This window comes from Sphaerodactylus townsendi, linkage group LG15, assembly GCF_021028975.2.
Source record: "Sphaerodactylus townsendi isolate TG3544 linkage group LG15, MPM_Stown_v2.3, whole genome shotgun sequence".
NCBI classification, from domain to species: Eukaryota; Metazoa; Chordata; class Lepidosauria; order Squamata; family Sphaerodactylidae; genus Sphaerodactylus; species Sphaerodactylus townsendi.
This window is the reverse complement of record NC_059439.1, coordinates 37,662,149-37,689,586: the sequence shown is the minus strand read 5'-3', so window position 1 is coordinate 37,689,586 and position 27,438 is coordinate 37,662,149. Positions and strand designations below refer to the sequence as shown.

General features: G+C 55.4%; 1 protein-coding gene across 3 annotated transcripts in view; it reads left to right on the top strand.

The window, feature by feature from the left end:
* KDM6B (lysine demethylase 6B) overlaps positions 1–27,438 on the top strand; it is an 87,733-nt gene that overhangs the window by 1,170 nt on the left and 59,125 nt on the right. For 2 of the 3 annotated variants that reach the window (XM_048516397.1, XM_048516398.1), the window contains exon 1: positions 23,633–24,075. The exons of the other annotated variant lie outside the window; for it this stretch is intronic. The gene's annotated coding sequence lies outside the window, so the exon portion shown is untranslated. Of the gene's footprint in view, positions 1–23,632; positions 24,076–27,438 lie in introns of those variants that run through there. 3 annotated transcript variants of the gene reach the window in all.

Genomic DNA, 27,438 nt, shown 5'->3' with positions numbered 1-27,438 from the left:
GAGGGGTGGCACTAGGGCTGCAGTTTTAAATGTTATTACTAACCGCTAACGCCCATGAGCGGGAGGGGGGCAAGGAGAGCAAGGGGGGTCCCCCCCGCCCCACCCCCCCGCCCCCCCACCCCCCCCCCCCCCCACCAACGCCCCCCCCCCCAACCCCCCCCCCCCCCCCCCCCCCCCCCCCTTCCCTTCCCCCCCAGGGGGGGGGGGGGGGGGGGGGGGTGTCTTCTACTGTTCCAGCGGGTGGTCTTTCAAATATTCAATATCAGTAAAAACGTAATACCCAACCAGTCTGATAAAACTGCCTCAACAGGGTCTGCAACCTGCGGCTCTCCAGATGTTCATGGACTACAAATCCAATCAGCCCCTGTCAGCATGGCCAATTGGCAGGGGCTGGTTGGATTTGTAGTCCATGAACATCTGGAGAGCCGCAGGTTGCAGCCCCCTGCATGGGAATCTGGTGTTCGGGAGCTTCTCTGTGTACAGTTAACTTGATTTTTAGGCAGCCATTTTGGCCTTCCACACGCATCGCTGGTGTTTTCCTTTCCTCCTGCGACAGTCTTGCAAGGTGGGCCCTTGTCATCAGATGGGTTAGGGAGAAGCGGCCCCAGAGCCCGGGGTGAGCTCAGGACAGGGGTGCCGGCCGGCCAGGGGGGAATCTTGGCAGGGCACCCCCAGCCTCTCTTTTGTGACCCAGCGGGCTTTTTCTTCCTCTACCTCTGTCCCCGTGTTGTTGATGTTGTCGATATGGGGAGGGAGAGCAGCATTTCAGTGGGAGGAGCTGGATTTTTCCCTTGCTGAGCATCAGCACCCGTCCAGCTTTGGCAGCGACTACCCAGCCCAGCTTACTTGTTTTGAAATGTAAATGAAGGGCGGGGAGAATCCACTAAGGTGGCTTCTGGTTGGGCAGCTGGAGCGCAGTGTGCAGCCTTTTCGTCCAATGGGGATGGAGGAAGTTCTTTTTAAAAACATATTCTCTTCTGTCATGGAGTGTGTGGTCCGGGCGGGCAGAGAAGGGCCCGGCAGCCCCTTTCCTTGCTGGCTGGGGTGGCTCCCGGTTTTTTCCACAGGCTGAAACACGGCTCAGGCCCCGGCAGCTATTTCCAGAGCTGGGCTTAAATATTTCTAGGGGGATGGTCAGCCTAGGGGGGCTGCAAGGTCAGGGGTCTTCTACTGTTCCAGTGGATGGTCTTTCAAATATTCAGTATCAGTTGAAATGCCTGTGTGGTGTCGTGGTTAAGAGCAGGTGCACTGTAATCTGGAGAACCCGGGTTTGATTCCCCGCTCTGCCACTTGAGCTGTGGAGGCTTATCTGGGGAACTAGATTAGCTTGTGCACTCTAGCACACACCAGCTGTGTTACCTTGCCCTAGTCACAGTTCTTCGGAGCTCTCTCACAGGATGTTTGTTGGGGGGTGGGAAGAAGATTGTAAGCTCCTTTGAGTCTCCTTACAGGAGAGAAAGGGGGCTTATAAATTCAAACTCTTCTTCTTCTTCTTCTTCTTCTTCTTCTTCTTCTTCTTCTTCTTCTTCTTCTTCTTCACCACTACCACAGCAGGTCATTGGCACCGTAAATGCCATCATCTGTCAACAGTAGCCTTCTGGTTGTTGTGGGTTTTCCAGGCTGTGTAGTAGCCTTCTGCTTCCTCCGCTGAACAATCAACCCAGTCCCTAGGGAAAGGGACATAAATTGGACATTAAACCTGGCAATATTTGGAAAACCAGCGGGGCGACAGTTTCATCTTCAATGTCATTGGTTTGTTTGTTATACTTTATAGCCTGACTGTCTCTGTGAGATTGATGACAATAAATCAATACAACTAGACAGCAGAGGCCATCCGATAAGCAATGCAAAAGGACTTGCATTACGAAAGTTAGAAACCAGGCAAACATAAGAAAGTTACCGGACATATCATAAAACAGAATGCAGAATACGGAATCACAAAAGTAGACAACAACGCAGTAAGAGCAGGAGAAAACATACAAGAAACCTTCGAATAGGTTACAGTCCTGTTCTTTTTGACAATTTCTATTCTGGACAATTGTGGTTTACCCAAATTGTAGGATTATCAAATCTGCGGGCGACTTCCTGGCCGTTCCACAAGGTGGCAACAAAGAACTTTTTTTGTTGCTGATTCAAAGTTACATTTCTCTGTCTTAAAAATATATATATATCATTTTCCAAAGTGAGGATCAAGCACAAATCTGCTGAATTAACAAATTCAGACCGTGTAACCCCTGGGCTTAAGAAGGCCCTTCAATTCCTGGTGTTAACATCTCACATTATATCTCCCCCATTATAGATGTTGGTTATTCAGTCGTTCCTCTACAGCAGTGATAGCAAACCTTTTCGAGACCGAGTGCCCAAATTGCAACCCAACACCCACTTATTTATCGCAAAGTGCCAACATGGCAATTTAACCTGAATACTGAGGTTTTAGTTTAGAAAAAACCGTTGGCTCCAAGGCATGTGTTACTCGGGAGTAAGCTTGGTGGTAGTCGGTGGCTTTGCTTTGAAGCAACCGTGCAACTCTTCCAACAGGTGAATCACGACCCTAGGAGGGTTTACTGAGAAGCAAGCCCCATTGCCAGCAACCGAGCTTACTCCCAGATAAAGGATCACGCTTTAGTTCTTTGCATGAAAATCAGTGGGGTTTAACAGCGCTTAACAGGGTTACCTACACTTTCCCCCTAAAATTAGGTCTTCAGTTTAGTGCTAATAATCGAGCCCAGAGGCCCATGCCAGACTAGATTGGGGGGGGGGACTCTGCGCATGCCCACAGAGAGGGCTCTGAGTGCCACCTCTGGCACCCGTGCCATAGGTTCGCCACCACTGATCTACAGCTTCCTGTTGTAGCTGTTTTTGTTTGACATTTTTCCTGTCAGTAACAGAGAACGTCTCTCATCCATATATATCAGGCCTGTGAGACTTGCACCTCCAAACTGGTTCCAGGTTTTGAGGGGTCCTGAGTTCAAGAGGGATGCAGGCTGGAAGGCTGTTGTAGTCCTTCAGTATAGTCCAGTCCTTGGCACCTGCAGTTCGAAAGACCAGGCAGTAGGTAGCAGGAGAGACCTCTCTCTGCCAGAGACCCCGGAGAGCGGCTGCCAGTCCGAGCAGACAATACTGACTTTGATGGACCCTGTGGCTCAGTGGAAAAGTTTCTGCTTAGCATTCAGAAGATCCCAAGTTCAGTCCTTGACATCTTCAGTTAAAAGGGTCCTGGAGGTGGGTGAGGTGGAAGGCCTCTCTTTGCCAGAGACCCTGGAGAGCCTCTGCCACTCTGAGTAGACAGTACTGAGCTTCTGCCAGTCAGAGCAGGTAAGACCGGGCTTGACGGACTAGAAGAAGAAGAAGAGTTTGGGTTTATACCCCCCCTTTCCCTCCTGCAGGAAACTCAAAGGGGCTTACAATCTCCTTGACCTTCCCCCCTCACAACAAACACCCTGTGAGGTGGGTGGGGCTGAGAGAGCTCCGAAGAACTGTGACTAGCCCAAGGTCACCCAGCTGGCATGTGTGGGAGTGCCCAGGCTAATCTGAATTCCCCAGATAAGCCTCCACAGCTCAGGCGGCAGAGCTGGGAATCAAACCCGGTTCCTCCAGATTAGATACACGAGCTCTTAACCTCCTACGCCACTGCTGCTCCTCCTCCTCCTCCTCCTCCTCCGCCACTACGCTACTAACGGTCTGATTCAGTGTATGTCAGATTCATGTGCATTCATGCAAGTTTTTCAGGGACTCATGTTTTAAATTGTTTATTTTTATTATTAATTTTATATACCACCCTCCCCCTGAGGGTTCAGGGCGGTTCACTACTAACCTGTATATACAACTGATTGCTAAAACCAGTATCTGTGCTACAGTACGAGAAAGTGGCAAATGTCACACTGATTTTTTTAAAAAAAATGGGTCCAGGGGAGATCCAGGAAGGCCCGGGCCAGCACGTCTGACGTGGTGTGCTCCAAGTAAATTAGTTGAAGTGGTTGAAGGCTGCAGAAGGAAATCTAGTCGTTCTGGCTGGTTTCCTGATGCTGACACATGTGAAAAGGTGTTTGTCTTTAGTGGTCTACTCCTCACATTCTTTTCGTGGGCTTTATTGACCCCTGCGTTCGTTGTGCCAAAACCTGAGGGGGTTGGTTCTTTGGCCATTGGTCGCTCAGCAGGCTGACAGCCCTCGGGCGGACGGGCTTAGCAGAAGGCTGTTTGGTTTCCTTTGTGGCACACCGAGAAGAGGATCTGGGCGGAGCCTCCGTTGCTGTCAACAGCGCAGCTGGTGTTTTGGCACAGGTGAGGGAGAAACCAGTTCTGGCCACGCTGGCCGGGCGTGGCTGGAGAGAATGCAAAGGCACCTTTTATATTTAATTGAAGCTCGCCTTGAGAACAAGCCCGACTTTTGCAAGCCAGCTGCTACGCATTTGCCTCCAACGGCCACTAGAGAGCGTGCAAAGATTGTGGAACAAGGCGGGCTCACCTCGTCCCTGCCTGTCTTACACACACCACAACCCCACCCCCCAAATGCATGCGTATGACACACTTTGGACTCCACTTCCCTGGGATCAAAGGCAATTGAACTTCAGCTGAGCTCTTGGGAGGGGGGGGCGCCTGGCACTGGAAGGAACCAGTGATCAGGCCCAGGAGCCGGCATTGGAGCCCATGAGCCCAGACTGGTCTAGCTTTATCAGATCTCTGACGCTAAACAGGTTGGCCCTGGCCAGTGTTTGGGCGGAAGACAGCCAAGAAAGTGTGTGAGGTTGCTCTGTAGAGACGGGCAACGGCAAACTACCTCTGCCCGTTTCTTGCCTCGAAGGCCCCACTGGGTTGCCATGTCGGCTGTGACTTGACACCAAAAAAACCCCAGATAGGCGGGTACTTTTGAGCATGTGCAGAGCGTTTCCACTAACCGTGGAGCAGCCGGACCCAGCCCCACTGCGCATTGTGTGAAAACTGCATTCATGTGAAATGCGCGTTGATGGGAAATTCTTGAAGCTCCCAAATCAGGAGAACCTCTCGTTGTGGAAATATCGGATCTCGCTGGAGGTTCAAGGGAGTACTTCCTCTTTCTGTGTGTTGGTTTTAATCATAGCAGGGCTCTCTGTGTGTGAAGGATGGCCAGTCTTTGGGTTGCGGCATGGATATCCAATCTTGATCCGCTTTGATCTGAGATTGCAAATGCCTCAGCAGACCAGGTGCTCGGGAGCAGCAGCGGCAGAAGGCCATTGCTTTCACATCCTGCACGTGAGCTCCCAAAGGCACCTGGTGGGCCACTGCGAGTAGCAGAGAGCTGGACTAGATGGACTCTGGTCTGATCCAGCAGGCTCCTTCTTATGTTCTTATGTTCTTCTTATCTCCTGGCATTGTTTACAACTGATGTCCAAGCAACAAATGGTTCCTTCCTTCTGCAAACCCGCCCTCCCCAAGTTCCAGATCTCCCAGTTCAGAGTTGGGACCTTGAACTGGGGGTGGGTGGGGGGGATTGCACGGCGCTTCCTTTTTCTTCCCTTTCTTTTGCACGCTTCCCTGGAGAAGTCAGTTTAACTGATTTTGGAAAGAGCCAGGCTGCGGATCCGCTGGCAGGCCTCGCCCTGGGGGAGGGCTTCTGTCGCCAGCCTTCTTTCTCAGGGGAGGGAAGCTGTAATTCTGCTCCTAATGATAGTTTTCAGCCCACCTCACCCGCAGCCCTGCCCTCCTCCGGCAAGGTAAAGAGGAGCCGGAGGCAGCCCCCCCTCCCCCCCTGCTGAATTTTAATGACCAGGTGTTGAGAATATGTTTGGCAACTGCCTGGGTGTTAAATCTCCTCTCTCGGGGAAGAGGTTCGGTTAATGCATCTGTGCAGGTTGGTCCCCTGGCGTGGGGGATTTCTGGCCAAGCAGATGCGAGACAAGCAGGCAGGTTGCCAATTGCCAGGGGAAGCCTTGAGATCTCCTGGCGTTGCTGCTTCTCTCCAATTAGATGAGAGTTCCGGAGCACCTTGGAGACCAATGAGAATTTCAGGGTGGACGCTTTTGAGAGCCAGCGGGGCGTAGTGGTTAAGAGCGGGTGGACTCTAATCTGGAGAACCAGGTTTGATTCCCTGCTCCTCCGCATGAGTATCAGGTTCTTATCTGATGAACCGGATTTGTTTCCCCGCTCCTCACATGAAGCCTGTTGGGTGGGCTTGAGCCAGTCCCAGTTCTCTCAGAACTCTCTCAGCCCCACCCACCTCACAGGGTGTCTGTTGTGAGGAGAGGAAGGGAAAGGAGAGAAAGGGGAGAAAGGGGAGAGGGGAGCCGCCTTGAGTCTCCTTACAGGAGAGAAAGGGGAGAGGGGGGATGAATCCATACCCTCCCTTTGCAAATGCTCCATACTGTTTTGATCTGGTTGGTGAGATGCTTGTTAGAGGCCTCCTGCTCTCCTTTCCCCCCTCCCCCAGTACAAGTGTCTTGGGGCAGCCCTCTTCCCGGCACCCCCTTACCTGCTTCAGCCCCACCCAAGGGCCTCGCCACCTGTCTTTGTGGCAAGCTCCGCCACGCCTTGTCAGGTGAAGCGTGGAACCAGATTCCCTCCAGGGAGGGGCAGAGCAAAGTCCCCATCTGTTTGTGGCTTTTTCTGCAGGGATAACCCACCTGGCTCGGTTGGGTGGATCCGTTTAATGGCCGGGCCGGGGCCTTCGCTTGCAGAAGTTGGCTTCCTTGCCTGGTGCAATGATACTTGGAGATGTGCTTCCAACATTTATTTGCTTGTATTGTCGAAGGCTTTCACGGCCGGAATCACTGGGGTGCTGTGTGGTTTCCGGGCTGTCTGACCGTGTTCTAGCAGCATTCTCTCCTGACGTTTCGCCTGCATCTGTGGCTGGCATCTTCAGAGGATCTGATGGTCCATCAGATCAAGTCCATCAGATCCTCTGAAGATGTCAGCCACAGATGCAGGCAAAACGTCAGGAGATAATGCTGCTAGAACACGGCCATACAGCCCGGAAACCACACAGCACCCATTTATATGCTTTTCTGTATTTCTAGGCTGAGCCAACAGAATCCTTCGAAACAGGGAGATGCGATTGTACTCAGGAGTTTGAAATATTTCCAGCTGTTCTTTTACCCCCTCCCGCCATTTTTACTCCCACCCCCCAATCCTGCAATGGTTAGCATCAGTTAGGATGTTTCCATTTTGTATTGTGGGTCTCACAGCTCGGAAGTCCAAGGTTCGAGTCTTGCCTGAGGTGGCTTCAAGAATCCTGGGTTGCCTTTTGGGTGGCAGGGGCCGCCAGCCCCATCCTGTTCACCCTCCAAGTCTGCATCAGAGAGGGGTTGCATTCAGTGGTGGGATCCAAAAAATTTAGTAACAGGTTCTCCTGGTGGTGGGATTCAAACAGTGGCGTAGTGCCAATGGGGCTGGGCGAGGCACGACGGGGGCGTAGCCGGGCATTCCGGGGGCGGGGCATTAATAATTTCTCTGTTACTGTAGAAAAACTCTTACTGTAAAAACAAAGTTCCTTATTTCCAGCTGGTATCTTTCTGTCCATAATTTAAACTCATTATAGCAAGTCCTATCATCTACGGCCAACAGAAACAACTACTTCTCCTCCAATTGACTGCCTGTCAAATACTTAATACTTTCAAATACTTAATTTTGTTTCTAGAAATCAAAAGGAGGATACTTTCCTTAAACAAGGAACTTGACCATATTTCTAAAACATGTTTTTAAAACAGCCCAACAGGGAGAATTATCCCGTTTTCTACCTTTGCTAACCAGCCACATAGGAAACAACAGGACTTTATGATTTTTGGACCCAATGGAATTTCTAACGGAAAAGCAGACCCAATTAGTAGCCTCCTCTCGGCACACACAAATAATTAGTAACCCACTCTCGAGAACTGGTGAGAACCTGCTGGATCCCACCTCTGGTTGCATTTATACCCTGCTTTTCTCAATGGGGAGGGGTCTCAAAGCGGCTCCCAAACTCCTTCCTTTCCTCTCCCCACAGCAGACACCTTGTGAGGTGGGTGGGTCTGAGAGAGTTCTGAGAGAACTGCGACTGGTCCAAAGCCACCCAGAAGGCTTCATGCGGAGGAGTAAGAAAACAAAACCGGTTCACCAGATTGGCATCCACCACTCACGTGGAGGAGTGGGGCGTCAAACCCGGTTCTCCAGATTAGAGTCCACCTGCTCTTAACCGCTACAATCTGCTAGCTCACATTTACCATTATTTACCATTACCAATTAATCAATCTCAGAGGGTCCAACTAAGGTGCAGAGGTGAACTCATCCCTTTCTCCCCACATCCCACCCCACTTCAAGCTGGTTTAAGAGGTGGCATCAGGGTTTAGTCTTCCAGTTAAATTTGGGTTTCGTTCCTCAGTGATCGATCCGTTCTGTCTCCAGCGCAGCTTTTCCAAGGGCAGCCGGAAAGAATCCATCCTGACCTCCTTCACTAGCTCCACACCCAAGAAGGGTGGGCCAAGAAAAAGGGACTGGGGGGGGGGTCACACTAAATAATATTAAGACCTCTCCAACACCCTTCAGATCTGAAGTGGGGTGCTTGAGGCCTAAACCATAGGCTTTGAGCAGACCCCCTGCCCTCTCGCCTCTTCCCGCCCCCTGGAAGGTGGAGTGGGGATGGTTGGCCCTCCCTCAACACCCTTGTTCCAGAGGTGGGATCCAGCAGGTTCTCACCAGTTCCTGAGAGTGGGTTACTAATTATTTGTGTGTGCCGAGAGGGGGTTCCTAATTGGGTCTGCTTTTCCGTTAGAAATTCCATTGGGTCCAAAAATCATAAAGTCCTGTTGTTTCCTATGTGGCTGGTTAGCGAAGGTAGAAAACGGGATAATTCTCCCTGCTGGGCTGCTTTAAAAACATGCTTTAGCAATATGGTCAAGTTCCTTGTTTAAGGAAAGTCTCCTTCTTTTGATTTCTAGAAACAAAATTAAGTACTTGAAAGTATTAAGTGTTTGACAGGTAGTCAATTGGAGGAGAAGTAGTTGTTTCTGTTGGCAGTAGACGATAGGACTTGCTATAATGAGTTTGAATTATGGACAGAAAGAGACCAGCTGGAAATTAGGAACTTTTTTTTTACAGTAAGTGTTTTTTACAGTAACAGAGAAATTATTAATGCCCCGCCCCCGGAATGCCCGGCCACGCCCCCGTCGTGCCCCGCCCAGCCCCATTGGCGCTACGCCACTGCTTGAATCCCACCACCAAGGGAAACTGTTACTAAAATTTTTGGATCCCACCACTGCCCCTCGTTTGTCACCCCCAAACCTGCTCGAAGCGGGTGGAGACAGAGACACAGAGTCAGTCAGGGCAGTTAACAGAGCCGGTCCCAGATGCTCTTCTAAGGAACTGAAGTTATTGGGGGAGGAGAGGGAGGGGGGGCAGACAAGGGGAAGAATCCATGTTCTCGTTGCAAAAATTAAGCATGCCCTCCTTGTGCAGGTGGGAGGTTCCACCTGCACCCTCTGCACTTTTGATGTCGGTTTAGGAAGAGACATTGGCTTCCTGCCACCTTGTGTCACAGATGTAATGCGCAAAAGGCCAATGGGATGGAACAGCTGCCCCCCCCCCCTCTTCATGGTACAAACTAGGGCTCCCTAAGGCAAAAGGGGAAGGTTTGGGACACTCGGGATCGCTCTATTGAGCCTTCGATGTTTGGACATTGGCTAGGTGAATGCACTCTGTGCATGCTCCGTAGTGCCCTCTTCTGCATCTGACATCCTGCAGCTGTTCTGAACGCTGCCGTAGATCTACCCAGAGATGGGATCCAGCAGGTTCTCACAGGTTCCCGAGAGTAGGTTACTAATTATTTGTGTGTGCCAAGAGGGGGTTACTAATGGGTGATTTTGCCACGTGATTTTGGCCTTAGTTACGCCACTCCTCTCAGCAGTAGTGCGCAGAACTTGAAGCAGTTTAGCAGGAGGTGCACCGGCGTGCGTGGCAGCCTGCGCCTGCGTGCATTCGTTTCCCGCCCAAGGACCGGCGCAGCGGCTGCATCCTTGCCACAGCCCCGCCCCCGGAATGCCCCGCCGCCGTCGTGCCCCACCCAGCCCCATTGGCGCTACGCCACTGTTTGAATCCCACCACCATGGGAACCTGTTACTAAAATTTTTGGATCCCACCACTGGATCTACCCTTATGTGGAGGGGGGGGGGACCATTATTTGGATTCCTAAGAACCACTCTGAGCCTATTTGATGGGGGAGAGGGGCAGCAAACTTGAGAAACAAACCAACAAACAAATGATTTGGGGAGAGGAAAATCAGGCCCATCTCTGTTGTTAGGGCTGGGGAGCCTGTCTCCCTCTCTTTTTGAGAAAACAGGTGGTTGTTTGGGGCTGAGTGCTTTTCCACCCGCCAGGCAGCGGGTGAATCATTTACCCCGGGAGCACCTTTGCCCTCACCTTGGAACTCTTGTCTCCCAGGTGCTTGCTACCCCCCCACCCCACCCTGCCCCCTTCCTGCCCCCTCTGCTGATTTATTGCATGGAAGGAGCAGGGGCTGAGGTTTTCCGCATGGGTAGGGCGAGGCGCAGAACTACAAGGTGTTACCCAGATGGGAGCAGTTTTCTCTGCCCACCTCCTGCCCTCTGCATGTGCCCTGCAGGTTTTTTTTACTCTCTGGTGTGCCCTGGCAGCCAGCCAGCCATTGGGCCAAACCTTTTTTAGCAATGAATGTTTGAAGACGGGGAGCTGGTAGGGCGTGCAAAGAAACAATGGGTCAGCTGCAAGAAATGGGCAGGGTTTATCTCGTAAGGCAACTTCTGCCAGTGAGCCACGGTGCCCTTACAGGCAGTATGGTGTAGTGGTTAGAGTGTTGGACTGGTAGCTAGGTTTGAACCCCCACTCTGCCACGGCAGCTTTCTGGGTGACCGTGGACTAGCCATACCCTCTCAGCCTGACCTACCTCGCAGGGTTGAGGTGAGCATAACGTGGAGGAAAAGAGACTGATGTAAACCACTGTGGGTACTTGACTGGAGAGAAAAACAGGGTACCAATGTATTGTCGAAGGCTTTCACAGCCGGATTCAACTGGTTCTGGTGGGTTTTCCGGGCTGCGTGGCCGTGGTCTGATGGATCGTGTTCCTAACGTGTGTGTAACACCGTTACACAGTGTGTAACAGACTTCCCCTCTGTGATACCCCTCTGAAGATGCCAGCCACAGATGCAGGCGAAACGTCAGGAACAAGATCCACCAGGCCACGGCCACACAGCCCGGAAAACCCACCAGAAACAGGGTACAAAATGAATTAAATAAGTAAACCAGTTGGACCTGGATTGGGAACTAACAATCATCCAGGTTGTGCCAGACCAAAGATCCCACAATCCTGGCAAAATATTCCTCAAGACGCAGGGGTCTTCAAACTATGGCCCTCCAGATGTTCATAGACTACAATTCCCATGAGCCCTACTACTTGGCCATGCTGGCAGGGGCTGATGGGAATTGTAGTCCATGAACATCTGGAGGGCCATAGTTTGAAGACCCCTGCTCAAGAGGGTGGAATTGACCTCTGTCTTCTCCTGGGCATCCAAACTCTTGAAAAGAAAAGAGAAATCGGGGCCAGTCTGCATATAGAAAACCCCCTCTTCTCCCCCTGACTCTGTAGCCCTTTTCAAAAGAGGTTGCAACTCTTGCAATATTCTGTGGCAAGGAGTACCATAGGCTAATGGTACTCAACATGAGGCAGACTTTCCTCTTTTTTTTGCACAAAGCCTCCCTTTGAAAAGCTGACGAGAGGGGGGTGAAGTAGGTCAGGACTGGAATCAGTTAGATCTCACTGCTGTAGAGAACAAGTTGGCCACTTTGGGAAGAGGCCAGGTCAGTAACAATGGGGACAGATTTTGCAGCGATACAGGTGGAAGCTGGGAGGGGTCCAAGACACCCTGGCTCCAGAGAGGCAGTGCAGCCTAGTGGGCGCTGTCTCTCCCCTGGGTGGTTTCTGCATTTGTTTCTTGGCCTGGTGGCCTTTGGCTCTTGAACTTGCAGCCAGGTTGGTCGGCGAGAGCCTGCTTTGTGTTTGCACCCTTTGCTGCAGTGCAGTAGTTTGGGAGAATAAAAATTGGCTCTTGAGCGGTGTTGGAAGTTGCAGCGCATTTGCTTGCCGCGCATTTAAGCCACTGGTTGAGGCGGATGGGGCGCATGGAGGAGCAGGCCCTGCGCATTAGCCAAAATATTGGGTTCTTTTTGTTCATCGTGGTGTGCCAAGCGCAGGACGTGTCCTGGAGCACACTCGGAAGCAAAGTTAGGGGACATAAATATTCAAAGCCGCTGGGTGCCGAGTCCGAGAGCTCGTCCGTCGACCTTAGTAACACCCATGCTGCACAAAGTCTGGGGTAGACTTCTGGCTGCCAGAGATGCTCTTTGGTTTGCTTTAGAAGAAGAAGAAGAGGAAGAAGAAGAGGAAGAAGAAGAAGAAGAAGAGGAGGAGGAGGAGTTTGGATTTATATCCCCCCTTTCTCTCCTGTAAGGAGTCTCAAAGGGGCTGACAATCTCCTTGCCCTTCCCCCCTCACAACAAACACCCTGTGAGGTGGGTGAGACTGAGAGAGCTCCGAGAAGCTGTGACTAGCCCAAGGTCACCCGGCTGGCGTGTGTGGGAGTGCCCAGGCTAATCTGAATTCCCCAGAGAAGCCTCCACAGCTCAGGCGGCAGAGCTGGGAATCAAACCCGGTTCCTCCAGATTAGATACACGAGCTCTTAATCTCCTGCGCCACTGCTGCTCCTTAGCAGAAGATTGAGCTGGGGGCCGGGAGAACGGTGCATGCGAAGTATATGCTTTATCCACCTCGGGACTTCATTGCAATACCAAGCGGGGGTCACAGTGGTGCGTTCAACCCTGTGGGTGTTCAACCCTGGAATTTGTGAAGAAATAGGTGCCCTGCCTCGCCCATGTGAAAACAGCCTTTAATGGGGCAGGGGGAGGGCTTCCAGGGACTTGTCAGCCCCCGGCACCTATTATTTTTAGCAGGCTGCTGCTGGAGCCCGATCAAACCATCCTCTCCGGCTCTGTGAATGGAAGCCAAAGCAGCTGTGTGTGTGTTGGGGGGGGGGGGAGGAGGAGTATGTGCCTGGGCCCAGAGATTGGGGGGGGGCAGCTCAGCTGGGGTGCTTGCCTTGTTGCTATGGGAACAGCGGCAGGAATGTCTGCCCTCGGCCCCAGCCGCCCTATTAACTTTTCGGGGATGCTGACATCACTGGCTGGGTGGCCAATGGCGGCTCGGCTGGGCCTTGTTGCTCGGGCGATGGGAGGGGAGCGTGGAAACAGCTGCGAGGAGATGCACGTGCGGGGGCACACATCCTCCGGGCACGCCCGGACGTGGAACACGCCTGCACACAACTAGCGTCATGGCGGAGAAGGGCCTGGCCTGGCAGAGGCCTGGCCCTGGCGTGTCACGGGAGGCTGCGGGTCAGGTCGGCTCCCCATGACACCCTGTGCCGGGCATGTGCTTGGATGCACGGCCGGGGCCCATGCCAGGCGAGGAGTGTGCTGCCTGCCCCGGGCTCAGAAAATACCTGGAAGCTTCACTTGAGTGCGTGTCTCAGCGGAGGGCGTTTTTGCATATCTGGGCATGCTCACCTGGCGCAGGAAGCATGCCTCCGCATGCATCGTGCATGCAAAGGGCTGCAAAAGCAAACCCCCCCCCTCCGCTAACCCTTTTTGCTTGGGACCAATGAATGGATCCGTCCAGAATTGCTTCCCTCCCTTTCCGTGGAGCAATCTGGGTGTTGGGGGGCTCATTCCATCGCCCCTGGAGGAAAGGAAGCAAGCAAGAGGGGGGGGGAGATCCATTTTGTAAAGCCCTGATTGCAAGCAAGACATTTAGTATGGGGGGTGTCCTTTCCACCCTCCTTTGGCTGCTCTACCGTTGCCTCCCTCCTGCGCCTGGGAGGTGGGCAGTGGGAGGGGGTGTTGTCAGGTGCCCGTCCCATTGCGAGTACCCATCTGTTTTCTCAGCATCGAGGAACCCGCTGCCCCCTCCCACCTGATTCCCTGAGGGGGGTGGGTGTCCTCTTGAATTACCAACCGTCTTCCTTTGTGGTCTTCCACACCTGCTTTTCAACCTCTTCTGTCAAGGGGGGGGGAATCATTGGATTCCCCTGGGCGAGAGACCCCCAACCCAGCTGTTTCCTTCTGAAATTATTTGACCAGCTGTGCGGAAAACCGGACAGAACAGGGCCTGTGTTCGAGCGACCGCCTTGCAGGGGGAGCGTCCCCAGTCTGCCAGCCTCACGTTCCCAGCATCTTGGGACCCTGATGTAGGACATGTCAGAATAACCCATTTGTACATCGTGAGAACCTTTCTTAGCAAGAGTCCACCTCCCTCTTTTCCTGCCTCCTGCCACTTTTCCTAGCAGTATTGTCTTTTCCAGCAAGTCTTTATCTTCTCACCATGTGACCAGAAGTACAGGAGCCTCCGTTGAGCCATTTGAGATTCCAGACAGAGTTTAGGCTTGCTTTGTAATCTGGATGTGCCAAGGGCTACACAGAAGTTTTCACGACAGGATAAATGGGGTCCGTTCAGATGGGGAAAGCGGTATCTTTGTGCGTGGGAGTGGGGAGGGGAGTCTTAAGACCCCTCTCCGAATCAGGCACAAGCAGAGGCATATCTAGAGAAAATGTACCCTGGTGCAAAATCTGAATTTTCCGTCCCTGCCCCCGTATGGGCAGCTGCCCTCCCCCACCACAACCAAACAACAATTTGTTTGCACCAAGTCTTGAAGTCAGTGTATGGACCCTGAGGGGGGAGGAGAAGAAGAAGAAGAGTTTGGATTTATATCTCCCCTTTCTCTCCTGCAGGGGACTCAAAGGGGCTGACAATCTCCTTGCCCTTCCCCCCCTCACAACAAACACCCTGTGAGGTGGGTGGGGCTGAGAGAGCTCCGAGAAGCTGTGACTAGCCCAAGGTCACCCAGCTGGCGTGTGTGGGAGTGTACAGGCTCATCTGAATTCCCCAGAGAAGCCTCCACAGCTCAGGCGGCAGCGCTGGGAATCAAACCCGGTTCCTCCAGATTAGATACACGAGCTCTTAACCCCGTGCTGTGGCCATTTAGTCAAGTGTGGAGGGGGGGTTGATTTTCCGCCCCCCCCACGTGACTAAATGGCCACAGCCCGGGGACATTTGGCCCCATATGTCCCCCTAGGCGGTACGCCCCTGGGCCCAAACATGTTTCCAGCACGGATCTTCCAATCAAGAGTGGCATGATGGGTAGCTTGGCCCTGAGTTGAGGAACCGAGATGGGGCGGTGGGTGGAGGCACGTGTGGCCCCGCCCGGGAAGTTTGGGAGAGAAAAGGATTCTGGGAGTCGCCTCAACTATCCTCACCTGTATTGTCAGAGGCTTTCACGGCCGGAATCGTTGGGGTGCTGTGTGGTTTCTGGGCCGTATGGGCGTGTTCTGGTAGCATTTTCTCCTGTGGCTGGCATCTGAGAAGTCCCTGCGCCAAAGACGGCTTAGCGAAGCTGACTTGGCACAGGGCGCCACACAATCCATTTTGCTTTTCGTGGTGGGGGGGTGGTCTCAGAGCCATTTTATATCAGGGCACGCCCCACCCCCCCAAAAAAAGCCTGTTTAGAGTCATCTTCTCGCCTTCTCCGGATTGCAGCGAGTGAATTCCTTCCCCTTTCCTATCGTCTGGTAGCCAGTGATACTGATTCGAAAGGCGGTGAGTGCACAACAGTCCCATTTTACAGGCTGGCAGAACTGAGGCGGAAGGGCTTTTGGCGCAAAGGTCTGCGCCCCGCGCCACGCGCTCACCTGTGTGAGCCCCTGGCACGCACCCGCGCACCACCGCCCTGGTAAAAAACCCCACCGCCTCCCCACACCCCCTAGCAGTCACCCCCCAATCCGCGTGCCCCGGGGCTAACTTCTGGGGGGGGGGGGTCTCGTTTTGGGGGCAGGGCGTGCCATCCGCAGCCTGGCATGCCCAGCGTCCCCATTGGCTCCCTGGGTGGGGGTCTTGCTGTGATTGGCTGCTCCCAGGGATCAGCCATGCCAAACGCGAGGGCTGCCAGGGGGTCGTGGATTGGGGGGGGGGGGCTGCAAAGGCAGCTGTGGCTTGGGGGGGTGGAGCCAGCGGCTGGCTCACGTGAGGCGCCTGTGCCCTCTTTGATGCACGGGATTGGGGAGGGGGGGGGGAAAGGGTTCCTCCTCGTGTGCTGCTTTGGGGGCGTCGCATCCCCCCCCCCCAGCAGAAGAGTCAGGAGTTCCGGCGTTTCCTACAGGAGCTCTTGAGCTTTGGGGGGGGGGGGCGGGCAGGCAAGCGCAAGGTGGATCCCCGAAAAGGGGGCACTGATGGTGGCCGGAGTGGGGGGGGGGGTCCCTGAGCTGTGTTCTTGCCACTGCAGCCAGCCCAGGACCCCTGGGTTCCTGGGAGGGGGGGGGGACGGCGGCTTCCAGCCCGGCGACTTCCCTTTGCCGCCGCCCCCCCCCCTTCCGCCGCCCCCACATCGTGTCGCCCTTGCAAGCGGCTTATATAACGTCTGCGGGAGGCTCGTCCTGGGCTGAACTCTCTCTCTCGGCGCTCGCAGATCGGCGCATATGGGGTGGGGTGGGGGGGGCGCTTTGTGCCTGGCTGGCCCCGCCGGGGAGAGGGGGGGGCGACGCGCCGCTTGCAAATGTGGGTATGTGGGTCAGGTTTCCAGCACGCCCAAGCGGGGGGGGGGCGACCGCATCCCTCCCCCCGCCCGCCCCCCCCCCGGCAGATTGCAATCCTGGGCGATGGGAAAGGTGCCCCCCCCTCCCAGTGCTGACCTCTGCCGAGCCTCCACCTTCTCCGCTAGTCAAAGAGGCTTACAATCTGCGCACCAGATGCCGCCCGGGCTGGGGGGGTGGGGGGGCTCCGTAGGCCGGCCCTCCCCTTCCCCTGCCCCTTCCCCAGGCGCGGTAGCGACAGGAAAAGGCATCTCAGTGCTTCTCTGTGCTGAGCAGAAGAGCAGACGGTTTCGAGAGCCGGGCGGTGCAGTGGTTAGAGCGCGGGAGGGGGATTGGGCAGGCCTTGATAGTGGAAGCTCAGATGGGTAACTGGGTGTTGTGGGTTCTCGTGGTCTGGGGCTTGGGGGTGGTGGTGTTTGCTGCTAACTTTTCACCCGCGTTCAGGGCCGGCGCCTTCGGAGGCGGGTCACGGATCTCACAGGCCTCTGAAGACGCCAGCCACAGAGGCAGGCGAAAGGCTGGGAGCAAAGCCCACCAGACCACGGCCACACGGCCCAGAAAACCCACCACAACCGGTTCCTTCCGGCCATGAAAGCCTTTGACAGCCTCAGGCCAGTCACGCCCTCTCATCCTAACCCACCCTGCAGGGCTGTTGCGATGATAAAACGGAGAACAACGTAAGATGCTTATGGTGGATACCTCATGGAGAGTACTTATGGAGAGTACGCCGGTCTTGCAGTTCTGATCCCCCCCCTCCCCGGCTATGAACACACGAAGTGGGGGCCCGGGCGGGGACTGAAAAGGAGCATTTGTCCGGGGTGGTGCTGGAGGGGTGGGGGGGGACACAGAAAGGCCGGCATGTTTGCCTTCCCCAGAATCCTCTGGGGCCTCTGCTCTCTGCCTTGTGTGCCAGAGTCAAAGGTCAGGGGAAGGGGTCGCTGGAGATTACCCTACCTCCGCACGTGCCTGGGGCAGTTGCCGGGTAACACAGAAGCCCCCTCCCCTCAAGCCAAAGCTATAAATATTCCTTGAGCCCCCCCCCTCCACCTGTCTTGCCCAAAGAGGGGGGAGTCTTTGCCTGGGGAGGGGCTGGCTTGCCTCTGCCAAACGTGCCGCAGAGAACCCAGAAGTGTGGGCCGGTTCCTGCTCCCTCGGCCTCCCTCCCCTCTTGGAAGGGACCCAGCAACACTGTGTGGTGGTTTGTTTGGAAAACCCTGCTCCCTTCCTTCCTTCCCTGGGCGAGTGCCAGGGGTGGGTGGGGCAGGAAGGCTTGCTGCAGTCAGGGGGTGGGTGGGTGGGTGGGGGAAGCACCCTTCCGGGTCCTTGGCTGGAGGGGAGAGGAGCAACACAGATGGGCTAAGTACACAAACACACTCACACACACCCTCTCCGGCTCCTGCTCCCATTGATAAGGCTGCTCGGCTGCAGCCGGGTATGCCCAGAGCCCTGATAAGGGGGCCCTGTCTGCTCTGCCCACCCGTGCTTCGATCTTGGCTCGGCTCACACAAGGAGCTGTGCTACAAAGCGAGCATCGGAGCCAGTGGTGGGATCCAAAATGTTTAGTAACAGGTTCCCTCGCTAGCAAAGGGGGCAGAGGGGTACCTAGGCAAACCTGAGCCCTGGGCCAAACCTGAGTTGGATGCCCCCCCCATGGGCAGCCAGCCCACCACGACCCCCCCAAAAATTTTTTTGCACCAGGTCATTTCTAAATCATCATCACATTACAGAAAATGCCCCAACTCGCAAATCTGAACCCAGCAATGGTGAAACACACAGGTTCTTTGATAGAGACAGGTGAGATAAAAGGCACGAAAGGCTGAGAATCAATGAATTGCAGGACCTGGAAGGGATTAACCCAGTTCAGGGAGTGACATTATTAGTCACAATTGCTATACGGAACCTTCACGTTCAAAGGCAGGATGCCTCTCGGGGAGGCGAGGGCGTGGAGGTGGAAAAGCGGACCCAACTAGTAACCCCCTCTCGGCACACACAAATAATTAGTAACCCACTCTCGGGAACTTGGGAGAACCTGCTGGATCCCACCTCTGGTCGGAGCCCAACACTCCCCGGGGTGCAAGCAGCAGGCGAAATGGACAGCGGCCCATTGGACAGCGGGGGTATTTGCTACACGCGTATTGCACTGAGCTTGTGAATGCAGGAATACCTGGGCGCAAAGAGATGGCCTTCCAAGCAAGCTGGGACAAGGAAGCAGAGTTTGGATTTATATTCCCCCCTTTCTCTGCTGTAAGGAGACTCAAAGGGGCTTATAATCTCCTTTCCTTTCCCTGCCCCCCACAACAAACACCCTGTGAGGTGGGCAGGGTTGAGAGAGCTCCAAAAGAACTGTGACTACTAGCCCAAGATCACCCAGCTGGCATCGTGTGCTGGAGGGCCCAAGCTAATCTGGTTTTTAGCTTGTGGCAGAACAGGGAATCGAACCCGGTTCTCCAGATTAGAGTGCACCTGCTCTTAACCACGACACCACGCTGGCTCTCCTGCTGCCAGATGACTCCTGCGGCTGTCACCTTTGGAGCCGAGGTGGGCGTGTCTATTGTGCCAGTGGGAAGGGGGGAGCCTAGACCTCGGGCCCCTCCCGTTGCACGTGAGCTGCCTTGCACTGAATCAGGACCTCAGTTCATCAGAATCAAGATTGTCCACTTAGAGTGGCAGTGGCTCTCTGGGGTCTCAGCTAGAGGGGCCTTTCGCCTGACCTGTCACTTGGTCCTTTTCAACTGGCGAGTCCAGGAATTGAACCTGGGACTTTCTATTATTATTGTAGATTTCACAGCTGCCAGATCTTTAGCTGGTTGTTGGCCTTCATTGCAATTCAAGCCTCACACAGAGGCCTATGACGCTGTAATGTATCGGCACAGTATCAATGCATCTTGCAGGATCCTCAGCAAAGGGCTGCTGCAGAATGTATCGAATTGTATGGATGCAGCATCTCTGTCAATTTATTATTATTATTATTATTATTATTATTATTATTATTATTGTTGTTGTTGTTGTTGTTGTTGTTATTATTAATTGTTATTATTATTAATTGTTATTGTTACTGTTATTATTATTATTGTGGTAGATTTCACAGCTGCCAGATCTTTAGCTGGTTGTTGGCTTTCATTACAATGCGAGCCTCACCCAGAGGCCTAGGAAGTTGTACTGTATCGGCGTAGTATTCGTGCGGATCCCAGCAGGGCTGTCTTCTTAATTTGACCGATATTAATGTTGTCAATTCGAAGATCTTTCAAGTGCTGCCCTAGTGTTTTCGGGTCGGCGCCCAGCGTGCCGATTACATTATTATCATCATTATTATCATTATTATCATTATTATCATTATTATCATTATCATTATTGTAGATTTCACAGCTGCCAGATCTTTAGCTGGTTGTTGGCCTTCATTATTAAACAAACCGCCCACCCCTGAAGGGCTCTGGGCGGTGTACAGCAGAACAATAGATAGACAATAGGTAGAGGGGTTATAGGTAGAGGGGCTGCTGTACAATAGGTAGCCCCTTCGGTCTAGTGTGTGCATTCTCGAAGCCACAAGCCTCCCCGGAGCCCCCTTGACCCTACTAATTTTGAGCAGAGAGGCCTCTAGTGTGTTGTGGGTTTTCCGGGCTGTATGGCCATGTTCCAGTAGCATTTTCTCCTGACGTTTTGTCTGTATCTGTGGCTGGCATCTTCAGAGGGTCTTCTGCCTCTGAAGATGGCAGCCACGGATGCAGGCGAAACGTCAGGAGAAAAATGCTACCGGAACACGGCCATACAGCCCGGAAAACCCACAACATCCTAGCAATTCCGGCCGTGAAAGCCTTAGACAAATGCAGAGAGGCCTCTATTTCCCACCTGTGTTGTCACCCCAGTGAAATCTTCTTTGCTAGACTGCGTGGTCCCAGGAAACTGGGCCGGAGCCTCTTCCCCCTTGGCAGGCACATAGAAGAGCACCCATCCTCCTCAAGGGATGCACATCACAGTGGAGGAGCAGGTAAAGGGGAGGCCTGGCTTGGTGCGTGACGGGGACGCTGTTCCATGTTCCCGGTGCAGGAAAGCAACTCTATTTTGGGTTGTGGTTTCTGCAGGGAACTCGTGCCTGGTGCTGAACGCTTTGGGGCAGAACACCGAGGATGGAGAACAGCTGTGGGAAACGTGGGGTTGCTGGGTGCACAGAGGACCGAAAGTGGGGGCATCTCATGGGTAATGGAATTGGAGGCAGGCTGGAGGGCGGGAGCCCCCCAACCTTTAGGGGAAAAAAAGACGACTCGTAACAAAACTTCATTAAACGGTACACTGAGTGGAGGATGAGAACTCCCCCCCCTCCCACGGGGCTGGAACTTAGGGGTACCCCGAAAAAAGGTTTGAGGACGTGCAGTGGCGTAGGAGGTTAAGAGCTCGTGTATCTAATCTGGAGGAACCGGGTTTGATTCCCAGCTCTGTTGCTTGAGCTGTGGAGGCTTATCTGGGGATTTCAGATTAGCCTGTACACTCCCACACATGCCAGCTGGGTGACCTTGGGCTAGTCTCAGCTTCTCGGAGCTCTCTCAGCCCCACCCACCTCGCAGGGTGTTTGTTGGGGGGGAAGGGCAAGGAGATTGTAAGCCCCTTTGAGTCTCCTGTAGGAGAGAAAGGGGGGATATAAATCCAAACCTCCTCCTCCTCCTCCTCCTCCTCCTCCTCCTCCTCCTCTTCTTCTTCTTCTTCTTCTTCTTCTTCTTCTTCTTCTTCTTCTTCTTCTTCTTCTTCTTCTTCTTCTTCTTCTTCTTCTTCTTCTTCTTCTTCTTCTTCTTCTTCTTCTTCTTCTGCAGAATGTATCAATTGCTCCTGGCCATGGTGACTAAAGGGAGCCTCCATGTTTAGAGGCAGTCAACCTCTGAATCCCGGCGGAACATCAGGAAAAGCCCTTGACTTCTCTGCTCTGTTGTCGGCCCTCCAGAGGAATCAATTTTTTTAAAAAGTTGTACAGAATCTGTTTTTTTAGAAATCATTTATGTGACCGTGTTTCGATACTGTAGAGTTTTAACCTCGGTTGTCAGCTTCCCTGGGCCCGACTTTTGTTTGGGAATTGGACAGTGTATCAATGTCATAAAATAAAAATAATAATGAACTAGTTGGGCACTGTGTGAAGCAGAATGCTGGACTAGATGGACCATAGGTCTGATCCAGCAGGGCTCTTCTTACGTTCTTAGCTTGCGGAACTCACGGTCACATGATATTGTAACGAGGACTCATTTGGACTGCCTTAAAATGCCGTTCCGCTGGTGAGGAGGGAGGGAGAGGGTGATGTGATCTGTGTTCGGGTTGCGCTTCCCTCCCCAGGGCCTGCAGCTGGTTGCCACCCACCCAGGAGCATGTAACCTTGGGGAATGGCCAGCCTCAGGAGCGTGCCATCCCAATGTATGCCGGCGTGGCGTAGTGGTTAAGAGCAGGGCACTCTAATCTGGGGAACCGGGTTTGATTCCCCAGTCCGCCACTTGAGCTGTGGAGGTTTGTCTGGGGAACCAGATTAGCTTGTGCACTCCAACTGGGTGACCTTGGGCTAGTCACAGTTCTTTGGATCTCTCTCAGCTCCACCCACCTCCCAGGGTGTTTGTGGAGGGGGGAGGAGATTGTAAACCTCTTTGAGTCTCCTTGTAGGAGAGAGAGGGGGGATATAAATCCAACTCTTCTTCTTTATTTATTTTATACTCTGCTTTTCTCCCCCCAAAATAAGCCAAATGCTTACTCAAGTGTGTTGGGGGCGTCATCCTGAGGAAACCCCCGTGCCCAGCTTTCTGCATTGGGGCAGCAGGGGACGGTTCCAGCAGGGACCTTCTGATTTTCCTTTGGATGACGCCTGTTGTGGTGATCAGCTCTTGGGGTGCCCGGGAATGCCCCCTGCTTCTCAGCCAGCCCTGCCTTGAGAGGCCTGTGGATCTGGGAGCCCAGCTTACCATCCACACCGCAGAGAAGTTCTTGGGAGCTGCGTGTTGTGGGGCCACCGGCGTCCTGGCTGCAGGGTTAGGTATATGGCGGGCCTGGTACAAGAAGCGTTCGATGTGCTGGAGCCCCAGGGGAGCGATCAACTTCCCAGTCTGCAACCAGGAAGCCCTTGATTCTGCAACTGGAATATATTATGCAAATGAAGGAAAGGAACAGATGTGCATAATTTGTGGGATTCGGGCAGTTTTTGGGGGGGACGGGGCAGCTGGGCAGGAGACCGCCTTTGGGGGAAGCAGGAGTGTTCAGGGGGTGCTTTCACAGAGGAATGTCTGTGGCACCCTCTGGTGTCTAATCCAGGGTCTCCTCTTTTGGAGCATTTCTGCAATCTCGGTGGTTGTTGTGTTTGTGGGACTTGTTTAACGCTCTTTCCCTGCACTGTATGGGATTCCACCTCGCTGCGTGCCATGTTTCTGTTCCCACAGGGTGGGTGGTTTCCACATTCGGGAATCTGCCTTGAACCTCCGCGAGCAAGCAAGCAAGCAAGCAAGAGGGGGGGGGGGGGGCTGTAAATACGGAAAAGGTGCAAGGGAGGCTTCGAACTGGGTTCCCAGACTGGAGGCGGATCAGGTTACCTTCTCTTCCCTTGCCCCCCCCCCAAAAAGGGGGGGGGAAATCAGGTGGTTGAGGTCGTCTTTCAAAGGGGGGGGGTCAGCAGGAAATTTAAAGCCCAGCCACGGGGCTCAAGGACCCTTCGGTGGGTGCGCCCCCCAGTGCTGCGAAGTCACCTCTGCGGGCCGGCGCCCACCCCCCCCCACCCCCCCGGGCGAAGGCGCTCCGGACTGCGGGGCCGCCTGGCAGGGGGCCGGGGGGGGGGTCCCGTGCGGTCCCGGCGTGTGTCTGCTTGCTGGGGTGCCGGCCGGTCTGCCGTGAGTGCGCCAGGCAGGCAGGCAGGCAGGCAGGCGGGGCGGGTGGGGGGGGGGGAGTGTGTGTGTGTGTGGGGGGGGCGGTCGCGCATGGCAGCGGCGCGGCTGGGGCCGGAAAGGGAGGGGGCGGGGCGGGGCGGGGGGAGGTCTGTCTGGGCTGGGCAGGGGGGCCGGGAGGGGGCTGGGCCCGGCGGAACACAACGCGCGTTTCTTTGTTTGAGTAGAGCCTGCCGGGGAGGGAGGGGAGGGGAGGGGAGGGACGGCCCCAGAGAGGGAGGAGGAGGGAGAGGGAGGCGAGGGGAGGAGGGGAGGGCCGGGGCGGCGGAGAGGCAGCCGAGGCGAGCCGAGCGAAGCGGAGGGACGACGGCGGGGGGAGCCAGCCAGCCAGCCAGCCAACCCACCCACCCAGCCAAGCCAGCCAGCCGGCCGGCCGTCGAGGGGGCAGCCTCTTCTGCTGCGCCCGGAGCACCGCCGCTGCCTGGGAGTGGGGAGGGGGCGCGGGGGGGGGCCCGAGCCGGAGCCAGCGCGACCCACACAGCCAGCGAGCGAGAGGCCGCTCGGAAGAAAGCCTGACCCCCCCCTCCCCCCCACCCGCCAGCCGGGCTTCGCGGCGCCCCTCTTTCTGCAGGTAACGTCGCCCGCGCGCCCCCCCCCCCACGCTCCCTTCCCCTCCCCCTCGGAGGTCAGCGGCTCCCCCCGGCCGGTCCCGGGGGCAGTTGGGTGGGCTGGCCGAGGCCGTGGGCTCGCTCGGGTCGGAAGGGGGGGGGGGCGCGTGGCCTTCGAGGGGGGGGGGACCTGCCTCCTCGTCTGCCGGGCTCGGTGCGTCTGGCTGGCGGCGGCTGGCTTTGTTATCTGCCGGGGAAGGGAAGGGCCGGGGGCTGGGAGTGGGGGGGGGGGGCGTCGGTCGGGGCCGGGCCTGGCGGGGCTCGCCTTCGAGGTCCCCCGCGCCGAGGGGCCGGGCAGGGGGCCAGCCGACCTCCCCCCGTGGCGGGTGCTGCTGCTGCCGCCGCCGCCGAGCGGCGCGGGGAACGGAGCCCGGAGCCTGCCGCCAACTCGGCCCCGCAGCCCGGGACGCGCGGACCGACGCGGGGGTGGGTGGGGGGTCGCACGGCCAAGGCACAGCCCGCTCCGGTCGGCCCCGCGGCCAGGACTTGGCCCGGCAGCCCGGCCCACCCCCGGGAGCGAGCCGGAGGGCGGCCGAGGGGACCGGCGCCCGGGACCCCCAAGCCGCTCGCCTCCGGGGTCCGCAGTGGGCCGGCTCCTGCCGGGGGGCCGCCGGTCCGGGCGGCTCGTCCGTCGCGCGCGTGGAGCCGAGGCCGATCCCAGCACGGGGGCGCGGGGAGGGGGGGGGCAGGGGCGGCCCGGCGGGGCAACTTTGCGCAAACTTCTGGCCCGGCCGCCGCGCGCGACCCCGGAGCTCCCCGTGGGTCAGGATCTGACCCTCCCGGGGGAAACCCCAACCGCTCTTGGTTTTGTGTGTGGGGGGGGGAGTGGTGGAATGAGAAAGGACAGATTTCCGGGGGGAGAAAGTTTGGAATATATAAGGGGGGGGGGGGCTGTGGGGTGCCCCGGAGCCTGGCTTGTGCGTGCCTTTGGAGTTGCCTCTCGAGTTGGGGGGTTGGTGATTGGGACCTTTGGAGAAGTGTTTGGGGGCAGACAAGAAAGGGGTTTTTTTTGGGGGGGGGCGTATGCATGTTTCATGAGGTGTACATATTTTGGGAGGAGGCCTGGAGGAGCGGAAGGTGGGATTACCAGAATTTGGGGAAGGGATTGGGGGGGGGGGGGGTCTGTTTATGTGACAGGAGACCTGGAGATCTAGTGGATTTATGTCCAAACTGGTGGTGGGTGGGGGGCAGCAGGGAGATCTTCACTTTTGGGACCAGGAGGGGATCAAACCAGGAAGCGGTGGATGTAGTTTTGGGGGCAGGAATGTGACATACTAAGGTCCAAATAGCTGTGTGGATATGGGGGGAGGCAATTGAGCAAGCTGCGGGGGGGGGGGGGCTTTGCATGTTCCCAGATCCTCGCCCAGTCCCTTCCTATATTTTGGGAGAGCTGCTCAACAGCTTGTGGGGGGGGGGGGGGGTGTGGCTGTTTGAAAATGGAGTTCACCGAAACTTGGATGGCAGATTTGTTAGTAGCGGAGTGCAAGTTACGGGAGCAGCCTGAATCCGAGTTGAGGTGGTGGTTCTTTTGTGTGTGTGTATGTGTAGTGTCTCTCTGTGTGTGTGTGTGTGTGGGGGGGGTGTCTTTGGAAAACGTAGCTTCTTTGGACAGGACACAAACCCCGGCTTAGCATTGGGGCCTGTTTTCAACGTGATAATTCAGACCCGATGAGCCTGCCTCTCAGGGTGCCCTCTGAGAACGTACCGAGTGCCTTTTGGTCTTCTCTGAACCACCTCAGCATTGCTGTCTTCAAAGGTGGGGTTGGTGGGGGGGGGGAGAGGGTTTTCCAGGCACCAAAATGGAGCAGGGGGGTCTGGGATTGTGTGTAGCGATCCCCTAGGCCGAGAGGGAACTCCAGTGTGCCTGGCCCTTTAAGAGTGCCCAGGTGAGCCAGGGCAGGTGTGCTTAGAAGGGTGGCACCAGACAGCCTTTGGCTTCCTTTCTGCTGCTGGTTTTTCCGGAGGAGAAGCGCAGAGAGGCCGGAGGAAGGGCGCAGGTGAGGCCGGAAGGACACCAATTGGGGTTCCACAAACGGGGGCCTGTGACCTTTGGGCAGGGGGCAGGTGGAGAATCCCGGAACTGGTGCTGTCCACCCCTCTGCACTCAGTGGCCGGGCAGCCGAGTTAGGTAGCCAGGAAATCAGGCAGGATGTTTGCAAACTGCCCTTGCTGCTTTTTTGAGAGGGGGGGGGGTTTGAGGGGTGTCTGCTAGCATGTGGCTGTTGATGGACTTTGCGGGGGGGGGGGGCAAGGGAAAATGCTGTTTGTGGCAAAAGTCGAGCTTGGGTTTGTTCTTTTCTTCCACGAGTGGGCGGCTGGAATGGAGGCGCAGGGTATCGGGGTCAGGTGGGGTCACTGGGGAAGCTCCCGGTGTATGAATGGGGATTCCTCCCCCCCCTTTCATCCCCCCCCCCCCGAAGCCCAGGTCACATGGGTTCCTAGTGGGTTGGGTCAGAGCAGGGGCTGCTGGGAAGCAGGACACCTGGGTTCCAGGAAAGCAAGCAGGAGCCGTGGTTGAAAATATTACTTTGTAAGAAGAGGGTTTTGGCTTCTTGGCTTGGGGACGGGGAGGGGGCGGCTGCACAGGGGGCTGCGCTGCGGAGTTATGGGAGTGGCCCCTTGAGGTTTGCACCAAAGGAGGTGCTTAGCTTCTTCCCACTTCCTGGTCTGTTTTCCCAGGATTGCAGTTGTGGGAAAAAAGAAAGAGACCGAGAAAGAAAGAAAGAAAGAAAGAAAGAAAGAAAGAAAGAAAGAAAGAAAGAAAGAAAGAAAGAAAGAAAGAACCAACGAACGAACGAACGAACAAACTTGAACACGATTAGTCAGGACTTGACCCCCCAGTTTGTATTAACGTCGGGCTCTCCCAGCCCTGACCCCCAACTTAATTTTTGGATGCTTCAAGGATACAGCCCACATCCCCATTTGAAGAGAGCCAGCTTTTGGAAGGGGGGGCGGGGGGTCAGTGCCTCTTCCTCTTGTCTCTCCTGAAGACCCTCACTCCTAAGTCACCTCCCCCCACCCCTCCTCCGTTCCCCAGTATCAGATCCTCCTCTGGCATTATTCAGATATTATGAGGCTCCTTACTGGTTTGTAGGGGTGGGGCTGGTAGATCAGTCTGCAGATGGGGGGGGGGGGGGCTGGGAGGTTTGCCAGTAAATTCCCCAGCCCTCCCGGAGAAGAACCCTCCCCTCGTCTCTGACGCGCTCCCAAGAGACTCTGGCTTTTAAATGTCTTGCCCCCCCCCCCCCAATTTAAATGTCTTGACCCCCCCCCCCCAATTATCAGGGCTGTTTTGCCTCAGTTCTCTTTTTTCAGGTGTGGGAATG